The sequence below is a fragment of the Ambystoma mexicanum genome, chromosome 9 (assembly GCF_040938575.1).
Source record: "Ambystoma mexicanum isolate Mex_15411 chromosome 9, UKY_AmexF1_1, whole genome shotgun sequence".
Lineage (NCBI taxonomy): Eukaryota > Metazoa > Chordata > Amphibia > Caudata > Ambystomatidae > Ambystoma > Ambystoma mexicanum.
In genome coordinates, this window is record NC_090931.1 from 1304031711 (window position 1) to 1304055156 (window position 23446).

Consider the following 23446-nt stretch of genomic DNA (forward strand, 5'->3'; position numbering starts at 1 on the left):
CTTCATCTGCACAGATGTTCAGTGGCCTTTCTGGCTCATCCCTTGGTTGTCTAGAGAGGTAATCGGCTGCATTATTGCTGCCCAGCCGGTACACCAGGGAGACCCCGTACCCCAGCAATACCAGCACCCATCGCTCAATCCTTTCTGGTGGCTTGGAGGAGGACCCTGCCAGGATAGGCAGAAGGGGCTTGTGGTCCGTGACCACTGTTACAGGTCTCCCCATCACATACAGCCTGAAGAGATGGCAGCCCCACAGGATCGCAAGTCCTCTCGCTCAGTTTGAGAATATTGCTGTTCCGTCTCCCACAGAGCTTTGATGGCGTATGATACTGGTCGAACTTCCAAGTTTGCATCAACCTGGGTGAGCATGGCACCCAGACCAAACGGGCTGGCGTCCACAACGATCTCAGATTGTAGAGACGGGTCAAAGAACGCCATAGTGTCCTCCGCAGTCAGGGCCACCTGTCACGGCCATAGCCCCTGGCCTGGGGACTCGGGTCTCTGGGCCTCGTCACAGTGTTCCTGCAAAGCCCCAAGGGCCCAATCATGACCCTATCAGTTGTCCTGGAGCCAGTCCTGGCGCCCTTGGCGCCAGGCTCATATGGCAGATGGAGTTCCCATTGGGGAATGGACCAACATGGCTGCCCCCACAAGGTTCAGTTCGGAACTGAACCATGCAGTCTAGCATCTAGGGCGTGGTCCCCCCTGGAGGCACCTGGGATACCTGTAGGCTATTTAAGCCACGCCCGAGCTGAAGCACGCGCTTTGCGTTGTTCTTCACTCGCAGCGTGACGTTCACCGAGACGTGCACGCAGCATTCCAGGCCAGCATCTGGGGAGAGAAGAAGAACACCATTATTCCTCCTTACCTCTTCAGCAACCCAGCTCCTTGATCACTCCAGAGTCTTCTCTGGAACCTGCCCTCATCAGCAAGCAACATCCTAGGGAGTGAGAGAGAAGAGGACAATTTAGTAAGCGTTCGTCTTCCGACCCAACGCCTTTCAGACTCACTCTTACATACCAAAGCTCTCCTGGTATTCCACAGTGGTCCGGACATCTTCCACTTTACGTTCCACTTCCATCTGATCGCACTTCTTCCAGGAACTTCTCGGCGACCTGCAAGGGAAGAACAGCACAGGTTAGCCAAATTCCAAAGACGCTCATAGTGCCGCTCTTCGCGCATTCACTTACCATATCAAGCATCACCCTCTCCATCAGCTCGACGTCTTCATCATTCCTTTTGCACCTATGAGAAAAGGAGGAGATTAACAGGGCAACTGCTATTAGGGACACACACTCTTTAAGAACTACTGACTTACCTCAAGAGCGGAGTCACAGCAGGACTGGACTCCCGGGCCCACGCCGGTGAAGTAACTTGGCTGTAAGGTGCCCATACATGCACAGAACAGCAGGACAGAGAGCGCATCTTATCGAAATACAAGGTGAGGAAGACTCTAAGGGGGTCGCTGGGGGGCACTTGGGAGGTGGGCCCCGAGAGAAGGAGATTGTGGCTAAAATCGAACTCCTGTCTTCCAGAATAGATCCACGGCAGAACAAGTCCCCGGGGGAGGTGAATCCGAATCGGAAGCAATCCAGTCAAGTCGGGTGGCATCCCTGTGGATACAAGGTGAGCGTTACACCACTTTAATGTCCTCAAACGCGGCCTGCTCGAGTGGCCCCCACTGCCAGGTGACATCCTTCTTGGTGAGGGCCCGCAGTGGCTCAGACCGAGACGCGAGATTCTTGATGAACCGACACAATAAGTAACCACTCCCAGGAAACTATGCACTTCTGAGATGTTTTCAGGTGGTAAAGCCTCCATTATGTCCTTCACCTTCCTTGGGTCAGGGGACACACCGCTTCTTTAAACACAAAGCCAAAGAATTCAATCATAGTCTTTAGGAATTTGCATGTGTCCCTGTGTAGTGTTAAGCCCAGAGACTGGAGCCACTCAAAAGCCTTCGCCAGTTTGTTCAAATGCTCATCCTCGGACTTAGCAAATACCAAAATGTCATTGCTGATATTGAGCACACCAACCAGGTCAGCGAGGGCCCCACGGATTATGTTCTGGAATACCTCGGCTGTGGATGACACCCCAAAACTCAGCCTCTTCTAGCGGTTCAGACCACAATGGGTAGTAAACTTGGTAACGTACCTCGAATCAGGGTGCAGCACCACCTGATGGTATCCAGCCCGCAAGTCCAGCTTTGAGAAGAACCGGGCTCCTTGCAACTCAGTGATTATATTGTCAATGGTGGGCATTAGATGTCGTTCTCTCTTGATTGCTTTGTTTGTAAACTGTATGTCCACACATATTCTGACTGAGTCAGGGTGCTTTGGTTTTCTCGCGATGACAATCAGAGAGCCCCACAGAGTCGGGCCCTCCACCTTATCTATAATGTCCAGTTTGACTAGATTGTCCAGATATTGGTCGACCAGGTCTCGAAGATGGAATGGTACCCGCCGATGCTTCAGGGCAATCGTTTGGATGGACTCATCTATGTGTAGCCTGACCGGATCACCCGACATGCACCCGATCCCTTCAAACAGGCGGGAGTACTTCTCCAGCAGCATCTGAATGTCCTCCACATACACTGAGTAGGCAAAGCTGACGATGCCCGTCGCTTCCGCAGCCGCACAGCTCTGCAGGGTGTTGTTAGTGGTGACGTAGAAGTGTGCTCTAATCACTGAACCACCATGCCCCACATCAGCCACGAACGCTCCATCCAGCGGGATTGGCTGTGCCCCACCAAATGTAAATATGCGTGCCTTTGGCACCGCTAGCTTCAGCGGACACTCCATAGCGTCATAGTGCTCCCGTGCCATGACATTTACCGAAGCTCCTGTGTCCACCAGCACGGACACGGATGACTCATTTACTTTCACAAGGCACCTTGGTTGCCACCTGTTCCTGGGCTGCAGGACACCCACACTGGACACGAAGAATACATTCTCCTCTTCTTCTACTTCTTCTTCATTGTCCAGCGAGGCACCTTCCTCCCCTTGATCCACCTGGGCAACATTGGGCAGGCCCTGTTGGCGAAAGAATCCTGCTCTGACGGGACCCCTCGGGACTTGAAGTGGCAGCGGAGCACTGCACATGCTGGAATAATGGCCTGCCATGCCACAGCTGCCACATGAATTACCCAACGCTGGGCAATCTGCTGGGTGTGGACGGTTATACCCACACTTTGTACAAGAGTCCACTGACTGGTGCCTCTATCCCAATGGTTCCCACCTGGATGCCTGGCCCCTCTGCACCCCAGACCACGGCCTACTGCACAGATGTCTTCTGCCTTTCCAGGGCGCACCCCCGCCTGCATCCAGGATTCGCTCACCTCCAACACCTCCTGACACCGACCGAGCTCCAGGATGCGAGGCAATGAAATGCTGGGTTCCTGCAGCACCTGCCTGCGTAGTTTTCCTGACGCACATCCCTGGATCCAGTGGTCGAAGTGGGAGGGAGCGGTCGGGAGCGGTGCTCCTCTACTTCTTTTAATTAAGTTTTACCGTTCCTATACTTTTATTTTAAAAAGAGACCGTTCCGGAACGGTTTCGTTTTAAAATAAAAGTCTAGGAAGAAGTTGAAACTTGCACTTTCAGTGCACTGCACAGGACGTTTCCTTAAAAAAACGTGTGTTTTGGGGGTTTATTGTGCATGGGAGGGGGCGCTGCAATGGTGTCTGTGGGGAGCGTTGCAGGACAGTAGGGAACATAGTTCCACTACTTCTTTTTGTACACTTCGACCACTGCCTGGATCAATTGGTTCTGTATCGTAGTGTCAGGATTGCCCCACGCACACGGCACAGCTAACCAGCCCAACCTTCTGTAGAAAGTGTCCACAGGCTCGTCATCCTACTGGCGACATGAGCTCATGATAAAACGTCCGTAGTCTGCGTTGGCAAGCGGCGGGAAGTAGTCATGGGACTTGGGAGTAATGCGGGTTATTGGTAAATAATCTAGGAATTACCTCTCTTCTTTGTCCCAGTACATACTTTTGAGGAATACCAAAGCTGAAGATGATAGGAGCTAGGAAACACCACACAACACACATATATGCTGTAACACACCCCATCACCAACTTTATTGTAGGACAACTGGCCCACATTTCCTTCAGTGGGTATCACCTCATAATTTTGTGACCCAAAATACTGAATCTGAAAGGGCCAGAAATGTTACTGTGCATTTCTACGCAGTAATGTGGCGTTCGGTTTAAGTAGTAAATAATTTGAGGGGCGTATCGGGGAGTATCAGGGAGTTTGGGGGTCTCCCCCTGCATATCATTGGGCTGAAAGATACACAGTGATCACATAGATCCCCGTCAGTGTGCTAGCACCGAGAAGACCAGTACCAAATGTACAGGTCTCTTGACTGGTCACATTTCAATGGTAATGTTAATGAAAGTATTAGGGTTTGGCCCAGTGGCCATCCTGCAGATGTCCTGCAGCGAGACTCACTGCACATCTGCTCAGGACGTTGCGTTGCCTCGGGTTGACCGACCCTGGATCCGTAGAGGGAGTGGCATTCCTGCCGCATCATAGAACATGCAAATTAGTGTGTGAATCCAGCGGTTGATGGAAACCATTGAGGCCTTCCTGCCTGCTCCAGAGCAGGGGTGGACTGGGAACCAAAAGAGGCCCTGGAAATAATTTTCCAAGTAGCCCAATATTACACATTTTCAGCAAGCCCAACACTTTTCCAATGGGGAAATTTAGAAATACCACACAAAAGAGGACCAGGGTACAGAGGCTTACTGGGAAATCTCCAGAGTTCCCTATAGGCCAGTACACCCTTGCACCGGAGGACCAATAAGTCACAAATAAATTGTCCACTTTCTGAAAACCAGCAATATATGCGAGCACCGTTCTGCGGACATCCAAGACATAGCAGTGCCAGCCCCCATTTGCCCCCTCCCCCTTTTCCAGGGGGCAGGGGGGAGTCAGACGAACGACCATAACCATTACTACCCAAATAATACACACAATACGGGGGGCAGTCCCAGCCCTAAACAATGTCACGGTTCATGACAATGGACTTCTAAAGGTGGCCCAAAGAAAGGCAATGTCAGAGTTCTGAATGTTCCACTGTCCCCTTGCCGCCCACACTTTAGCAAGGCAGCGGACATACGCTTCAGATTGTACTGCACGTAGTACTTCTTCTTTAGACTTCTAAGGTGACCCATAAGCAGGGCAATGCAAAGTTCTGAATGTTCACGCTGTCCCCTTGCCACACATGGCTTTAGCAAGGCAGCGGACATACGCTCCAGATTGTCTTGCATGAAATACTTCTTCCTCGGGCAACTGTATGTTGTTGGTGAGGAATCTCAACTGTCCCTAAGGGACTCAGTGCCCATCGTCCAAATTTGGCTCGAGTGCGGCCATCGGGAAACCGCACACGGTTGAAACCACTGCATCACACTCCTCCCCGGCTAGGACTGCCCCAAACTCCACCTGTGACAGAAATGGAACAATTAATGCATGATAAAGAAAAACAAGGAAAACATCACCTACAAACTTACGCCTCGAAATCCGCTGAAACAAAATTACATATTCTCGCATCTTGAGCCAATTGATATCTCTAAGGTAACCCAGTGGTCGAAGTGTACGAAAAGAAGTAGTGGAACTACGTTCCCTGCTGGCCTGCACCGCTCCCCATAAACCCCATCGCCACGCCATCTCTCATTCACAATACAAACCCCAGAACATATGTGCCTTCTGTTTAAGGGAACACTCAGTACACTGCACTGAAAGTGCAGGTTTGAACTGCTTCCTACACTTTTATTTTAAAATGAAACCATTGCGGAACGGTTTCTTTTTAAAATAAATGTATAGGAGATGTAAAACTTAATTAAAAGAAGTAGAGGAGCACCGCTCCCGACCGCTCCTGCCCACTTCGACCTCTGAGGTAACCTTTCCACATACAATGATTTTGAAACCACGAAAATGTTACATCTGGCGCCGACAGTACACACTCACAATCATCATAGCCTAGTGACTTAAAACCTTGAGATACGATGAAAACAGGATTCATGGCTGTACATACTGTTTTTAAGATTGACCTGCTGTCCAGGCCCAAGTGAACCTAACTAATCTCTTGCCCATGTGCGATCCCTTCCTGTTCTAAACTAGCTAGAAAGGTGAGGGTGGGTGGGACTTCAGGTGGCGGGGCCTGGAAAGAGGCTGAGCTGCCAGTCCCCCCACCTTATTTTCCGTCCCCAGGTGCACACCAGATGTGCGGGACCTGGGGACACCCCTTCCTCTCAGGGAGGAAAGGTGGGGAGTTTCCTGCACAGGGGAGAGGGTGGCCAGAGGTGGCAGCCTGCTATGCATGCTGTCCCTCTAGCGCACCCTGCAGGGGCTTGGACATCCCCTTAGCGGTGCCAGCACCCATTGCCCCACCCCCCCTTTTCTGGGGGGGGTCAGACGAACGACCATAACCATTACTACCCAAATAATACACAGACAATTGTTGTACATTTGGAAACAAAAGGTCACATTTATTGGAGCATACACAATACAGGGGCAGTCCCAGCCCTAAACAATGCCATGGTTCCCGACCATAGACTTCTAAAGGTAGCCCAAAGCAGGGCAATGTCAGAGTTCTGAATGTTCCGCTGTCCCCTTGCCACCCACGGCTTTAGCAAGGCAGCGGACATATGCTTCAGATTGTACAGCACGTAGTACTTCTTCATTTGACTTCTAAGGTGGCCCATAAGCAGGGCAATCCCAAGTTCTCAATGTTCACAGTGTCCCCTTGCCACTCACGGCTTTAGCAAGGCAACGGACATACACTCCAGATTGTCATGCATGCAGTACTTCTTCCTCGGGCAACTGAATGTTGTTGGTGAAGAATCTCAACTGTCCCTAAGGGACTCAGTGCCCATCATCTGATTCTGGCTCGAGTGCGGCCATCGGGAAACCGCCCATGGTTGAAATGGCTGTGTCCCACTCCTCCCCGGGGTTCCATGTCATTTAATCGCCTGCAATTTCATCCCCTGTCATTTTAACGTCTACATTCCAACGAACATGCTCATCGGTCCCCCCTCCCACACTTATTTTGGCTATTGCCTACCCACCCAAACCCTTATCTGCCCTTTCCCACCCACTCCTAAACAATTTGATAAGCATATTCATTGTAATATGCAAGTTAAAATGCCAGGGGATGAAAATGCAGGCGATGAAAGGACATCGTACCCTTCCCGGCTAGGACAGCCCCAAACTCAGCCACGCTTTGGGGGTGGCCCCCCGCTACCCCCTGTGCCCCACACAACGCTTCCTATTTACGCTTGCTCCAGTCGCAGCCGGCCTTCAGAGGGCACACAGCATGTCTGTGAGGAACAGGTCTTTCCCTTTATCTGATAAAAGCACCCCGTCTGCCACCATTTGGGAGCAGGGCAGATGTAGGCAGGCGTGTCCTACAAATCCCGGGCCCTCAACCTTTGCAAATTACTCATTCTCCCTGTCGTGCCTAGACCTACACATCTCCATGCCCATGTGAGACGTTGTCCAGCGCCCTTGCAACCTGGGCACCACCTCTTTATCAGATGATGTTGGTGACAGGTGAGTGCGAGATCGTTACCACCCCAATGCACCAAACACAATGGGCGCAGACCACTTTTTATTACACTCCTCATACTGTAACCGTCCAGGAGCACAAGTGGATTTACTCACACCTTACACTTACCATCTAAATTGATCCTCAACTTCCATGTCCCCCAGTCTATAGAACTGCTCTCTTCTTTGGCTATAAACTAATCACACTTAGCTGACTCTTGGGGATCATTCCTGTCAGCCGGAGGTGCCCTGCTATCCTGCGGGTGGTACTTGTCCCACTTTCATGGTGCATGACCAATGTGTCGCCCCCTTTTCCAGAGCCTGTGTGGGTACCCCCTTACTTCCCGGGCAGTTGACAGGCAAGTTCCGGCTGGTGGGTGTGGCCAAATCCAATCCCTATGTTAACCAGTATTTTTTAGGGGGGGTTGTTCAAAAATCGTTCTTCGTTGAGAAACTTTTCAACCCGGAGGGCTGATCAATAAGAGTGTCTCTCTTCACATGTATGTGAAGGTGGGTGAACTACTAAATCAAGATCTATTGTTAACCATTCACCAGGACAAAGTGGATTTTCGGCCACATTTATGCTTGTCCCCTAACTTATCTCCAAGTTCAATGGCAATCCTCCTATTGAGTTTCTTATTTGCCTTTGTAAATCAGTAAAGGCACTATAAGTGCCCCAAAACCTGCCAGTGGTGCAGGACTACCTAGTGAGTGCTACCATTGAAGGCCTATGTGGCCCCCCAAACCTGGTAACCATATAACAGCTTGTTGGTCGAGACCCTCCAATTGTACATAAATCGTAATTTCAATCATCAGTGTACAATGAAAGTCTTCACCTCGAAAATATGGCGGTGACTTGGGAGAGTCAGTTCAGCATGAGAAGGAGGTGTGCCTGATCGAGCGGGGAGCATCAGAATATCAATTTACAATTCGAACATTCCCTGGGGAGATATTTACACAATCTGAGATATGAAGGTAAAGTGCTGAACCCACAGCCCACTAGGACACCACTTGTTTGTTGCGAGCACCAGTCACTCAGGTCAATCCTACGTAAAATGTTCAGGTCCGACATTCTAACAACACCAGGCCCTGTTCTCTGTCATAGCCATGCAAGCACCTTGTTTCGCAAAGATTCTCTGGACTCAATTCCATCCACCTTCTTGATATTAGTGATCACAAAGTTCCTTTGATCCGTGACAAAGATTTTAGTACTCATGTAATTGATCTTAGGCATTTATGACTTCCTTATGTGCAAGCTCCGAGAAGTCACCTGCTTAAATTTAGTATTTGCTACTGCGATTTGTTTAGCAGGAGTTTGTCAGGGTTTGGGGTCAAGTACCCGGATTGATGGAAATGTTTCCTGGACTTGACCCTTAATGTCAATGGTGGAAGTTTGCCCTCAAGGTCTGCCACCACCACCACCGCCCCAGAAAGGCTCAGTCAGGCTATGCTGAGGCAGATGCCCCGCCGTGAGACACCGTAACACTGCAGGGCCAAGCCAACATACACTCCAGAGGCCACCAGGACCAGCGCAAGGCACACAGCACCCACACCCACAGCTGGAGGCTCAAACACAGAGGCCACACCTGCTGGTAGACCGACACTGGAGCCAGAGGGTGTTAGGCCCAAGGGCTATACTCAGAAGTGGTGGCTTGACACGTTGTGAAGCAATTGAGTCTTTCTGACAATAATACCCCTCAAGAGTACAAAAGGACAGATTGAGGTGAGTATTGCCCGAAAATATTTGGTACACCCTGGTACCCACACAACTGGCTGCAAAAGAGAAAAACAAGGATTAATGCACAGTTCAAGGCAGTGGCAGAAATAGGCAAGATTAATAGCCGTTACTCACAAGTGAAGAATGAGAGATATGACTAAAGTTTTCCAAACTAGGATGATGAGTACCCTGGGAAAAATAGAGGTAGCAATTACTGGGGGCAAACAAGTTAGGGAAGAGCAAAAAGGCTCAAACAGTATTTAGCTTACTGAGTGAAGGATGTTAGGTTTCTTGGGGTGTTTCTGAAGAGAGGATTACAGCAACATAGGTGTAATCCCGGGAGCACAAAGCTCTTGTTGACTATTCCCGCCGGCACGAGGACGCCTAAACACAGTATTGCACCGTTGCGCTAATGACCCCTGAGTTCTTTAAAGTCTTCAGACAGGAGAAGAAGCGAAGATGTGAAGAACTGTTGAAAGTTCCAGATTAGTGATGATCCAGTAAACGTATGCAGTCCAATAAGGATTCCGAGTTGGCAGCAGGTAGGCGAGTTGTAGAGGGCTTTAAGCTTGTGCAGTCCAGTAAACGTTCTGAGTTGGCAACAGACAGGATAAGCGTAGCGGGCTTAAGCGAGTGCAGTCAGTAAGCTTTCCGAGTCAGCAACAGGTAGGCTAAGTGTGGCGGGCTTAAGTGAGGGCAGTCCAGTAAGCGTTCCGAGTCGGCAACAGGCAGGCTACGTGTAGCGGGCTTAAGCGGGTGTAGTCCGGTAAGAGTTCCGAGTTGGCAACCGGCAAACAAGTCAAAGCAAAATCAGGAGACAAAGCAAGGAAGTCGAAATACGGACCAGAGGATCAAAAACCAGGAATACAAGGTAACAGCAAGACGTAGAGCTTTCAGAACAAATTCAGAAGCAGCGCTGTGCAGAGTGGGCAGGGTTTATATTACGAACAGCTGACTGCACGCAAACGTGCCACTGTAATCTTGAAGGCATATGCTTATGCAATGGAAGCCAGCGTTTCCATGGCAGCCCATAGCGTTCTCTGAAGGAACGCGTGCTTCTGGATGAATGAGTTTTCTGAGGGCTTTTTTTCTAGTCCCAAATTCTTAGGAATACAGGCAGATTTGCTGGAGGCAGGAGAGTGTTTCCTCTTGTGTGTACCTGATGCAAGATATGATGAGGAAGAACTGAATGGAACCCTGACACAGGGGGACACTAGCCTGGTGTCACTGCCTACTGAATGGCCACAGAACCTGCAAGCCCTCCATGCCGCCAGCGTTCACAGACCCAAGTCAGCCCTCTATTCCACCGGCATGCTCAGACCCCTGAGCCAGACGTTGACACACTTTCTTATGGCTCCCCTGATTGCAGCCCAGAGCTAGTGCACAGCCCCTCTCCCATATGCCGCACTCCATCAAGCAGCACTGTGCTGCAGGGGCTGGAAGAGATGGAGTGCAGACAAAGGAGATGGGGCAATAGGGCACATGCACTCAGAACACCTGCAGGCCATACGGGACAGCATACATGGGGCCACCCGGAGGATTGTGTGGCCCATCACAAAAAACCTGGCTGACACAACTGGCAATACAACTGCCCTGACACTATGTGCCCAGAAGGTTAGGGAGATGACTGAATGTGTCTCTGCACTGGCAGAGGCCATCCGCCAGAGCAGGGAGTTGACACACCAACAGCTCTGGGCGTCAGGCTCCATCACTTTCACTTCTACCACTTCCACAGAGGAGTCACAGCAGGGCACTCTGAGTCGTCAGTCACAGCACCTTCTGTGCCCAAGATCACCAGGGGCTAGCAGGGGGTGTGGGGAGAGGCCACAGTTGTAATGGACTCTGAGACACTAATTACCATGAGTGGCCATGCCAGGATGTTGGTGGGGAGGCTGGAGGTGGGAGAGCGTGCTGCGGAGTTGATGGGGGGGGGGCAGGATGGGGGATAGTGTGCTGGGGAGTTGGTGGGATGAGGCATGAGGGGGGTTAGTGTGCTGGGGAGTTGGTGGGGGGAGCTGTGAGGGAGGGTTAGTGTTCTTGGGAGTTGGTAGGGGGAAGGGGAATAGTGTGCTGGGAGTTGGTGGGGGGATAGTTGGGGCACTTCATCACATTAAAATCGTTAAATTTCATCAATGCTTTCTGTGGAGTGTACATGAGGGCTCCACCGGTATGGTCCGGGCAGCAGAAATGTGCCTTCAGGAGGACAAAGGTACGCTCGATGCACACACGGGTCCTGCTGTGAGTGTGGTTGTAGGCATTGTCCTGCAGTGTTTGTGGCTCACGCACAGGGGTCATTAGCCAGGGCAGATGTGGGTATCTGGAGTCACCTGCATGGGGGAGACACAGGGATTAGTCACGATGTAAGGTGTGGGGGTGGGTTTACACAATATCAGGGCAATGGACAATGTATGCATGAAAATGGGCCTTTGTTTCATGTCATGTGTCGATTCCATGTCTGTGCATGCTGTGTCACTCATGTCATGCATTGTTTCTGCTTGACATGCACCCTGTTCCCTTGCAGCATATGTTACATGAGGTGTATGCTGGTGACATGTGCAGCTGACATGGTGGCTGTCAAGTGGCAGTGTATTTCCACTGAGCATGTGGCATGCTGGGTTTCCCATGGGCCCTCCCTGAGCATCTGGGACTGCCGGGTCACTATTGTGGGAAAGGTGCACACACATGCATGGCTGTGGTACTAGCAGGGTTGTTTGTGTCTGAGGCGATGTGGCCATTTGTCAGCTTTGCATTGGTAAGTGCATGTTGCATTGTGGTACCTGTAGTTAGGTTGGTATTTATAGTTGCTACTGTATGTGTATATCAGCTTCTCCATGCAGATAAGTATGGCATGTGCATGCTCCCTGAGCTCTACTATGAGGTTGGTGCACGAGGTGGTCAAGTACGGATTTCGCATTTGCTTGTCATACCATCCTTTGTGTAGTTTTTTGCACCCCCTGATCCCCGTTTGGGCATATGCCTCACAGTCCATGTGTGCTGGCTTTTCTACTCACTCACTAGCCAGGTCCATTGTCCTCTGTGCCTCTCCATGTATCCTGTCAGTGTGCTGTTCCATAGGACCATGGCATCGTGGGTGTAACCGGGGAGTGGACACATCAGTGGGTGATGTACTTGTTGGGGCCGCAGGTCACCTGCACATTCAGAGAGTGATAGTGCTTGCAGTTACAGTACACTGCTTCGTGGGCCTGGGGGGGGGGGCACCAGTGCTGCATGAGTACAGTTCAGGGCAGCAATCACATTTGGCATTTGGGAACCGGTATAGAACTGTGCTGTCATGGCATTGACCTGGGCTAGAGTGATAGGCATTGAGATGTGGTGTTGCACTTGCTGCAGGAGGGATTCAAGTACCTGGCCCAAAACTGCACAGAATGTGGGCTGTGCCATGCCATGCATCATGGCTACACAGAATGCTGGAAGGTGCCAGTTCTAAGGAATTGTAGGACAGACACTAGCTTCAGCAGTGGGGGCACAGCTGTCTGGATGTTGATCCTGCTCCCTATAAGATTCCTGAAGGTGTCTCACCCGCTGGTCCCTGGAGATCTGTCGTCCAGGTGGCCAAGAAATGGCTATCGCTACTGGATCCAGTACCTGGGGGTGGACCAGTGCGGGAGGATGACCTGGGTGAGGAGTCTTTGGGGAGTGGAAGTGGGACACTGAGGGTTGAGATGCGGTATCCCCTTCCCTGTAACACCTTTTCCCCATCCTACCCCATAGGATATTTAGAAGCACCCCCCCCATTTTTCCCACATGAACACGTTCTTACACTATAACAGACAACGGAATAACACCAGAGCTGTTTACCTGACATGTCCCAACACACGGGTCAGGCAGAGTCAGGCAATTGACAATAATCATGCACACCTGATGGCCTTTTACCTTCCTCACAGGGATAAAAGGTGGAGCATGAAGGCACACTTGAGCAAGGCCTAACGCATGAGGAGACAGCTACACCAAACCAGCAGTTCAAATGGAGGAGAAAGGCGGTGAGACCTAGAAAGACAATGAAGAGGGAGTTGCTCTTTCCCTTTTCAACTCAGACCGCAAAACCTCCGAAAAGGAAATCATAAGACTGGGATTTACAGCTGGGGTACGAAGCAGCAGACGACATTGGTACACAGGGGCCTCCCGCATTGATAATACATGGGCAGAGGCAAGCTGGCTACCGTGGTACTATCCTTGACTCCAGAGATCAAAGAAGCCAACGGATTCAGCACAGCTGGTGAGTCAGAGTAACCTGATAGCAAACCAAGCTGTGTTGAGCCCAAGGTTGCAAGTAGCAACATTTTGAATGCAAGGAAAATTTAGAATGGTTCATTCGCTATTTGCCTCAAGGACATTTTCATAGTGGGCGGTTTGTTTTTCAAGTTAAAAATTCAATATAGATAGAAAACGCGTAAGCTATAAGATGGCTTTAGTAGTAGAGCCCCACATGCATACTAGCCATAACCACTCACTTAAAGCAACCCGAGAACCCAATGTTTCATTTCCAAATATTTCTTTTCGTTGCACTCCAAAGTAAGCACAATCCGTGATCAGGTGCTTAAGCGGCTCCTGCAAGTTGGACACCTTGCAGAATCTGCAGTTATCCCCCGATATTACCTCATTAGATTTTATCCAACTTTTTGAGCGTTCTAAAGTTGGAAACTGGTTTAATTTAAACCTCAAGTATAGATCCCTGGCTTTTGGACAGGGAAATTGCAATAAATAAGGTTTGTGTGGTAGGTGTACTGAAACAAATTTAGTCGCCTCTTTGTACGTTTTAAGTTTACCCATGGCGTTTATGCTTTTGAACCAGTCGTGTGCAAATAGGTGAAGTTTCACGTGCGCTTGGCGAAATTCCAAATCCGCAGGAGTGAGTGCTAGTTCTTCCAATATAGCTCCTATTTTCTTGTAGAAGATTTTAAATGATGGGGGATTAGAAACATTAAGCATCAACCCCAAATCTTCATATAAGGAGTTTTTGGGGGCAAATAGCATTTTGCCAAGATTTGTTAATTGGCGCCAGTTGTATAGAGCGGACAATGATGTTAATCCCAATTCCTGCCTAAGAACCGCATTTGGAAGCGAATTGGCCAAGCGCAGCACGCCCTTCCATAAACGACCTTGAAGTTGGTCCAGGAATTGATCTATATTTGCCAGGCACATATCGAGGGCGTACAATAGAATCGCCTCCACTTTGAGAGTGTATAATTCAAAAAGTGGAAGCAGAGAGAACTTGCAGTTTTTAGTTAGTACCATACACATTTGAGTGGAAAGGATTTTGGCCTTTTGGTTGAGATTGCTCTTCCACATGGTAATTGAGTTTGAGTCGGATATTAAATAGCCCAAATATCTAATCGTAGATGTCCTAGGGATGGGCGTGCTGCCTATGGTCCACTTCCATGGACAAGGTCGTCTCTTTAGGTTCTTGAATATAAAGATGCTAGATTTAGCTGCATTAAAGTCAAGATTGTGCGAAGAACAATAGTCAGCAAATATGGAGAGTTTTGTTTGCAGACCTGACGGTGTACGATCGAAGATCACGATGTCGTCAGCAAACGCAAGCCACTGGATTTTTAAATGGCCTAATCTGGCAGGATAGCTGTTTTGTTTCAGCCAGATGTCATTTATGCCACAGAGGTATAGATTAAACAAAGTGGCTGCCAGGTTACAACCCTGTTTTACTCCAATTGCAATCGGAATTGGGCATGTGGTTGCTCCAGATTGGTTGACTCTAATATAATAGACAGTGTTGGTATGCAATTTGGATATTAGGTAAATGATGTGCACGGGAATACCTAGCATCCACATTGTTTGCCAAAGAATTCCCTGCACCACGCAATCAAAGGCAGCTGTCAAGTCCACCGATGCCATGTATAGTGGGCCAGAGTCAGATGTCTTTGATTTCGCAAGTAAATGCGCCATAAGTGCAGCATTAAGGTATGTCCCCATCTGGGCCCAAAAGCCATAAGGTATGTCCCCATCTGGGCCCAAAAGCCAATCTGAAAACGCAATAGAGTGTTGTTATTTTTCAGAAAGGTCTGGAGTTCCCGTAGTATTAGAATTGCAAACACATTGGCTGTTGCTTCTATAAGTGCAATGGGCCTATAGTTTGCGGGGTTGTCCCTGTCCCCCTTTTTGAAAATGGGTACGATGATTGAGCCCAACCATGATTCAGGGATAACTAAGGATGTTAAAACATTGTCGAATTGAGATTTCAAAAGTTTAGCCCATAGTATGGGATTCCGCTTTAAAACACAGGGCGGAATGCCATCCGGGCCGACTGCCTTAGAATAATTTAGGGCATTAATGGCACACTTAATGTCTTGCAATGACCAGACAGGTATTGGTAGTCGGGGCGGAATAGGTTCCTCTGCATTTGTAATGTGATATCGCACTGGAAGCGCAAATTTGTTCCCATAAAATTCAACCCATGCTGCGGCAGATATCAAGGAAGACTGATTTGTAGTTAATTTTACAGCATCCGATCTGAGAATTGCCCATGTCGAACGCCGGTCGTTACGGCATAGGGAGGTTATGATCTTTTGATTATCAAGATTGAATTTGTGACGTTTTAAGTTTTTACATTTATTACAGTAAACCTTACAAATCATTCTTTTGTGCTTGGCATATTTGTCTGTAGAACAGAGTTTGTCTTTGAGCTTACGTAATTCAGCGTTTTTGAATCGTTTGGCATGGAGGAGTTCGGGACAGCCAATCTGAGAATTTAAAGCATGTATAGTATTTTTTTCGTTTTTTATTATCCCCATTATAGCAGCCAAAGTTTCCAAGTATTTATTTGGTTCTATGCTAGGTTGTAGTTCGGAATTAGTGCTGTCCCGAAGGTCACCCAGCCATTCGTCAAAACGAGCATTGATCCTATCGCATAATCGGTTATTCCATCTAATGGAGATCCCTGGGCTGTCACCTTCCAAAAAAGCTTAGTGCGGATCCCAATTGAGTGCATCAGCAGTTAAAGAGATGGACAGCTTATTTAACAGGTGGTCACCCAGAGACGGATCCACATTTACGATGGCTTTGCAGCAGTCTTGTAATTTTAGCGAAATGGCAAAATGATCAATACGGGACGTTAGGAATCCCCTCTTCCAAGTGTACCTTAGTCCATGATTCTGAAATGACAAAAAGGCTAAGTCCCACATTGCTAAGTGTGCATTCCACATACTGCCTCTACTAGCAGATGTGGATGCAAGCCCGTGAACCGTGTTCCCATCGATGGGTTCCAAACATTCCGCATTAAAATCACCTCCTATTATTATATGGCATGCTGGGTAGTTTATCAAAGTTTTATCAGGAAGCATGTCGAGTAAATCAAATGCACAAGCAATTTTCAATCGGGCAGGGTTGTGATATAGGGATATACATAAGTAATGCTCTGGAGTGAATACCTGAAAGGATATTAAGACTGCTATGAACAAGGTTGTTTTAACAACTTCGTGGATGATAGTGCTCAGATTCGTATTTATGCAAATGTCTGTTCCGCCATGTGGGCGGCCTCTTGGGGCGCGTTCTGCTAAAGTTTGATGAACAGTGAAACCAGGTAGTATGATTTTATGTAAAGCCATGGTTTCTTGGCAGAAGTGTATGTCGCACTTATCAGCGTCGCACTTTTTATTGAACCATGTGTACAGATTTTTGAATCCACATGAGTTCCAGGAAAGAATCGACAATTTTTGTAAGTTGTTAGGTAGGTATGTTATCCATTGCAGGGTTCAGTGTGGAGGCCAGTGAGGTCAACCATGACCATTCCCAAGTGGTTTATTACTTCCAATTTGAGCCCGCCTTGATCGCTGGGGGTGACGGCCAGTGGAGTGACAGCGGCAGATTGGCTGATTGGGGTTTCGTTGAAGGCTATGGCATCATCTAGCATTTCAAATGAAACCGGTGTTAGCCCAATCATTTGAAGTTCAGATCTTTGTTGCCATACCAGATCAGTTATAATGCTAGTTTGCACTTTGTACACTATCCTATGGTTTTGGGTATGAGGGAGTGTGATCCATTCAATGTCGTCTGAATGGAGGGTTCGAAGTGCCGGAATTTGCCTAAACGCCTTTAACAAGGCTGAGCGATTCAGTCGTTTGTTTCCATAGGTTTCTGGGTCAGAGTCCCATCCCAGTATAGTAGAGGATGGTGAAAACCCTTTCCCTTTGTAACTTGGAGCAGATGAGTGCTCTTGAAAAATCTCTGCTTCCATCGAGTCTGCCAATTGGACAACCTCCCAATGACTTTCGGATTCTAGTTGGTCAGGGCTAGACAATGCTCCGTGGGGATAATTAGATTGGGAACAGCCTATTGATTGCGTCTGGGGCTGAGGTTTGGAATTTTGCAAAACTTCATTGTTAGTAGGGACTTGGCTTACCACTTTCCCTGCTTGTATAACTTTATGTGCTATAGGCTTAAAGAAGGCTGATAGCTGGATTTGGGCATTACTGGGTGTCTTGACTTGTGTCTCAGGGAGCACACCCAAATTGGGTGCTACAGAATCTTTTGGGTTCTCCAAGTTGCTCTTCCCTTTATTGCTTTTGCAATCCATGTCCTTGCCTTTCATACGGGGGAGAGACTGATGGTCTTTTTTGGTGGCCTTGAGAGGTTCCTCTGAAGCAAGTTCTTGCTCATGCTGTGCAATCAGTTGCTCAGCCTGAGGAGAGGGACAGGTTTCATCAATCTCAAGGTTTTTTTCTTGGTGTTTGCTTTTTTTTACTTTTTTTGTTTAGTTTAAGTTCAAGTGGTTTAGCCACTGCTTGGGGGGGTTTTCTGTCCGCCTTCCTTTTGAGAGCTCTAATAAATAGGCGCTTCTCCTTTCGAGAGGCAAAAAAGTGGCCTGCGCAAGCAGAATACTCGCGCTTGGCTTTAACCTTGCCTGACGGAGAGGTTGTCACACTCCTGGGCTCCAAAAATAGATTAGTAAGGGCCGATGGAATGCAGGATGGAATATTGAGTCCACCTCAGCATCATTTTGTTGATCCTCGGCATCAATCAGATACTCAGATGGATTGGCCTGAGCAAAAAAGAGTAATTGGTCAATCTTTTCGGTATTTGTGGTGGCCATTTGGCATAACTGCGCATGCGTACGTATCTGATGATGAGAAGAGGCCGAGGGAGCAGCCACCGTTTGTGCAAAAGATTGCAAAAATGAATAGGTATCTGTCTGGGGTGGACACTTCGATTCAGTGGGAGCCACCTGTTCATTATATTCTGTTTGAGTGGCACTGCTCACCGAAACGACCTTGGCATTTGTATCATTGTCCACGGGTGCCCTCCCCGTAGTTAGGGGCGCTGCACCATCAACACGAATGGAATCAGCAAAGATATACCTTTATAATTTATTAAGTTTGAAAAGAATTTGATTCAGAGAGGACTTACAATCTCTGAGTTCATAGTGGGTATAATCATGTCCTCGGTCCAATAAGTTTAAAATCTGTGATAGAACCGGATAAGATGCCTCTAGGGTCAGCATATCGTCTGCTGGATCCAGCAGATCAAAACCCAGAGGAGGAATAGGAGTAGGCGAGGAGGCAACGCCTGAAATCAGAGGGGTCTGCTTCGGCTTTTCAGAGAAGGGGACCTCTTTGACAAAGTCCATTGTTACAGTGGGTTTTTTATTGGACATTGAATTGGAAGAAATATTAGAAAGATCTAGCAAGATACTTTCTTTACAATGTAGGTGAGCGTCAGCCCTTTTATATGCAGGAACTGTCACCGGAGTAGATGGACCATCCGATAAGCGCACACGTTTTTCAAGGGCTGCAAGCACTGCCGGAGCGAGGATCGAATGATCAGAGGGAGAGGTATTCAGAAGATCTGGGTTGCTCTCCCCTGGAAGGGGGGCTCGTCCATCCTCATACTCAGAAAGCTTTTTCGAGAAGCAGGCGTACGCGCTGAACCCCCTAGAGTAACGGCAGCATTCAGACTAGGGAGAGTTGTCTCTGGTAATTCTGCTTGTGAGCGTGCACATGCAAAGGCCACATCGTGGCAGATTATGTCATTTGCAGATGTCGAGTTCAAATGAGCTATGAGGCTTTGCCCCCCTGAGTAAGTTCCATATTAGCAGATTCTACAATAGGGGAAAGGATAGTACTTTCTACTTTGATTGCTTTTTTGCGGTGTGTGTGTTTTCCCTCAGTTTTACATGGAGGACAACCACTGCTCAGAGAGTAGACCATTAGTACAAAAAGTGGTAACCACCCTTTAAGCCCTACCGTGTATAGAGGGGAGTAGCAATGTGCAGAATTCAATGCGAAATCCTCCACAATATCAATTGAATCAACAATATTAACAGAGTAATATATCAACACATCAATGCTATCTTTTCAAGTCAACCCTGCATGTAATGCGCAGCTTCAACGTAACCATCCAGTACTTTGTGGGTGCTAAACCAAGAACCTATGCACGTGCCGCACTTACATTTTTTTTTTTTTTAGTTATGTTACCCTAGTTATCTTTCATTCAACATTTGGCGCCAAAGAATAAGTATGGACATCAACCGCATTTATATATAAGGGCATTTGTTGCCGGAGTCCCCACTATGTCTGCAAGACGCTTAGTGCTACCGATCGTCCAGCATCCTTTTAGAATGCAGTAATAATAGCATAAACCATAGCGCCTTCATGAATAAGTGGTGAATTCATCCCCCATATTGTGGCGGATCCATTATCCGCTGTCAGCATTTTTCCAATTACTTTCCACAATTACCTGATTTTGCTAATGGTGCATTCCAAGCACAATTACCTCAGAAGCTAGACCAGGCCAGAGAGAAAGTGCGCCTCAATTCGGGGTATGCATGCACCCCGCGCTCCCGCGCACCGTGAACAGTCAACAGTACTTCTTGGAACTTCCACGGTGCGCGCGCGGGTGTGCTGGGTCGACGTATTTTATGCTACCCAAGGAGGCGTCACCACGTCAGGGGGGCGGGGTCAGGTATGAAGGGCACACCTTCAAAAAGAAGAAACAAAGCGTATAAGTGCACGTTGTGTTAGATACGTGCTACAAACAGTGTGATCAGATGATGGGGCGTGACATATACAACCAACGTGGGCACAACGTTTAAGTGCAACAGGCACAACGTGCACGCGTCATATGAGTTCAAAGAAAATATTCAGGCCGGGGCAACGTTCCACTCGTATGCACCCGTGTTAAAAAGTCACCTCTGTTTCCTTTTTAAAGGCCAGGCAGTTGGTGTTCCTTTAAAAGACGTCCTGACAGCTTCAGGGTTTCAAGTGAGCGATGTGAATCCAAGCATTCTCGCGAAGTTCCAAATTGCAGCTTCGGCTCCAGCATCACCCGCACACAGTCAACAGTACTTCTTGGTACTTCCACGGTGCGCGCGCGGGTGCACTGGGTCGACGTATTTTATGCTACCCAAGGAGGCGTCACCACGCCAGGGGGTGGGGTCAGGTATGAAGGGCACACCTCTGTTTCCTTTTTAAAGGCCAGGCAGTTGGTGTTCCTTTAAAGGACGTCCTGACAGCTTCAGGCTTTCAAGTGAGCGATGTGAATCCCAGCGTTCTCGCGAAGTTCCAAATTCCAGCTTCGGCTCCAGCGGCACCCGCACACAGTCAACAGTACTTCTTGGTACTTCCACGGTGCACGGGTGTTACTTTTGAATCCGTCAGCCTTTGCAGCAAGAGACTTTTGCAGGAAAGACTTAGCCTTTGAAGGTTTTGATATTGTTGAACTGGAACTGTAAACCTGGTGCTGACGATGCCAAGGAGTGTGCTGTGCTTGATAGATGCGCCTTGTCCTGTGCTTCAAACGTGGGGAAGGGTGACCCATCCATACCATCCTGATTTATCATTTTGTGAAAACTTTTTTCTTTTCTGGTGAACATTATCCCACATTTCTCTTTTGTAATTAGGTTTGGCAATAGTTTTTTTTAGTATAGGACCTTTTTATTTGACAAGACGCCATTACGACTACCTTATTATTATTTGATGGTCGTAGCTCGCTCCCATCTTAAATCAATGTTTAGATTAGTCGTTTATCTCACACATTATAAAGTTCAATAAACACCCTTCTACTATGATCACTTGTGACTGTCTTTACTATTGTCACCATGAGTTCCTTACATCCCTATGTCGTCCTGTATTGTGGTGAGTAGCTCTGTTATGGTCTCCCTGTTCAGGTGGTACTGGGTGACCAACTGGCTGTCGGTGAGGGTTCAGGTTGAGGGTGTAGCCCTGGGGATTGGTGCATGCCTTTCCTGGTCTCTCCTCCCCCCCCCAACTCTGCTGTGTACTCCCTGTGCCCTGGCCTGGTTATCCTGCCTCTCTACATCCATGAGCAACATGAGCAACTGCCTGTCCCAGCTCACAGTGACTAGTGGAAGCATGATGTTGGAAACCATGTTTGGGGTAGCGGTGTGCCTTATGTAGCCATCTGGTGTCGATTGGGATCACGTGTGGCTTCATTTCAGGCACCTGTGTTCATTTACCTCTTGCTGTATGTTTTGCGGTATTAGTGCCGGTATTTGATGCTAATACCGCCGGACATGGACTTGTGATGCAAAGGCTGTGTTTGCGCCTTGTGTGGCCAGCTGTAATAGTGCCAACTGTAATAGCGCTGGCTGTAATAGCACCAGCTGATTATACAGGCTGCAGTATTTGCACTGGCTCATGTTCCGGCGGAGCAGTATTGGTGGCGCTAATTCCATTTGGGTATTAAGTCCTTAATTTACAGAACAGGTTTTCTGTTGTGCTATGAGAAATTCCCCATTGCTTGAGCTTTAGTTTCTTCCCCAATGTCCACGATGAAGGGAACAAGCATCCTTTTGGTTGGCTAATTCCGTTACTGCCACTTTTAAGGGTTACTGCTAGACTTCTGATGAGGCCCTTAGTCTTCCCCTTACTGTCTTGTCCTCATGAATGCATAAGTAATTCATACAAAAGCCAGTCCATCAATACAGTGTTTGAGGAGACATGATGATGCAACAATTCTCGTAAATACGGTGTTAAAGGACTGTGGCGAATCAAGGGAATTCATCCCTTCTCTCCAAGGGGGAGCCACCCCCTATGAGGCTAGGGGTCGAGGCAATTGGGACATCATCGGGAGAGACTCCCTGGTTGGGGACAAGGACTCCTGTTCCTGTGAGGAACTCCTTAAGATCCAAGCCTATAATGAAATGGGATGAAAACACTGTGTGCCAGTATCCTCAACTCCAGTGCACACACTCACCTGGCCATACCCTGTGACACCTGTTACAAACTCTAATGGAATGGGCCGAGGAGACTGGATAGAGATGTAAAGCCGGAGAAGCGAGTCCAGAAGGCAGAAAGACGTGCAAGAGGGGAGTGCTGGGAGACACAGGACAAGCCCCCTGTACAGAGCAGAGTGGAAGGAGGCGGAGCGGACACAGAGCCTGCATGATCCTAAGTTCTGATGCAGAGCACGAACCACTGGGAGACCAGTGAACAAGAAAGGAACAACTCCAAGGAAGTTGGAGAAGAGAGCTTGGTTGTGGCATGACCATACAGCAATCATGGTGGGCAACCTACCCGTACAACAACACTGATACCAGCCACGGGAGCAAATAACACCCAACTTGAGTTCTGCACTCAGAGCATTTAAAAGGCGAGAGCGGGATGCACCCGAAGCAGACGCTGTGGAAAGTAAGTCACGGAGCAGGCACAACATTGTATTTTATTGTGTACGCATTGCATGTTTGTTGCTGTATTGACTGGGCTGTCTGTGCGTTGCAAAGATCTGCGGAGCATACTAGGTGTCGCTCCTTATTAAGAAACTACTGCATTTTGCTGTGTGAGAATATCGTTAGTGGGCTGTTTGCAGAATTTGTGTGTGGGAGCTCTTAAATTCGAACTTTACATACCTTGCTATTTTTCACGAGTGCTTTTGCAGATTTAGTGTATGAGCACCTAGATTCAAATTTCATCAGTCTTGATACTTTTCACCAAGAACCAATGGTTTCATGTGTTATTAACGAAATAGAAAATAACGAAAACAAAAAGTAAATAACGAGAAAATACCAATTTTTTTTTTTATTCATTTGGGGGTCCTCTCCCCAAGGCCCCCCATTTTCCTAAGATTCTTACCCCACCCCAGCACCCCACTACCCGTTTTAACCCTTTTCCCGGTATTTTTTCATTATTTATGTTTCGTTGAAAAAGTTATTTGTTATTTTCTAGTCGTTCCAATGTTAGTGAAAACTA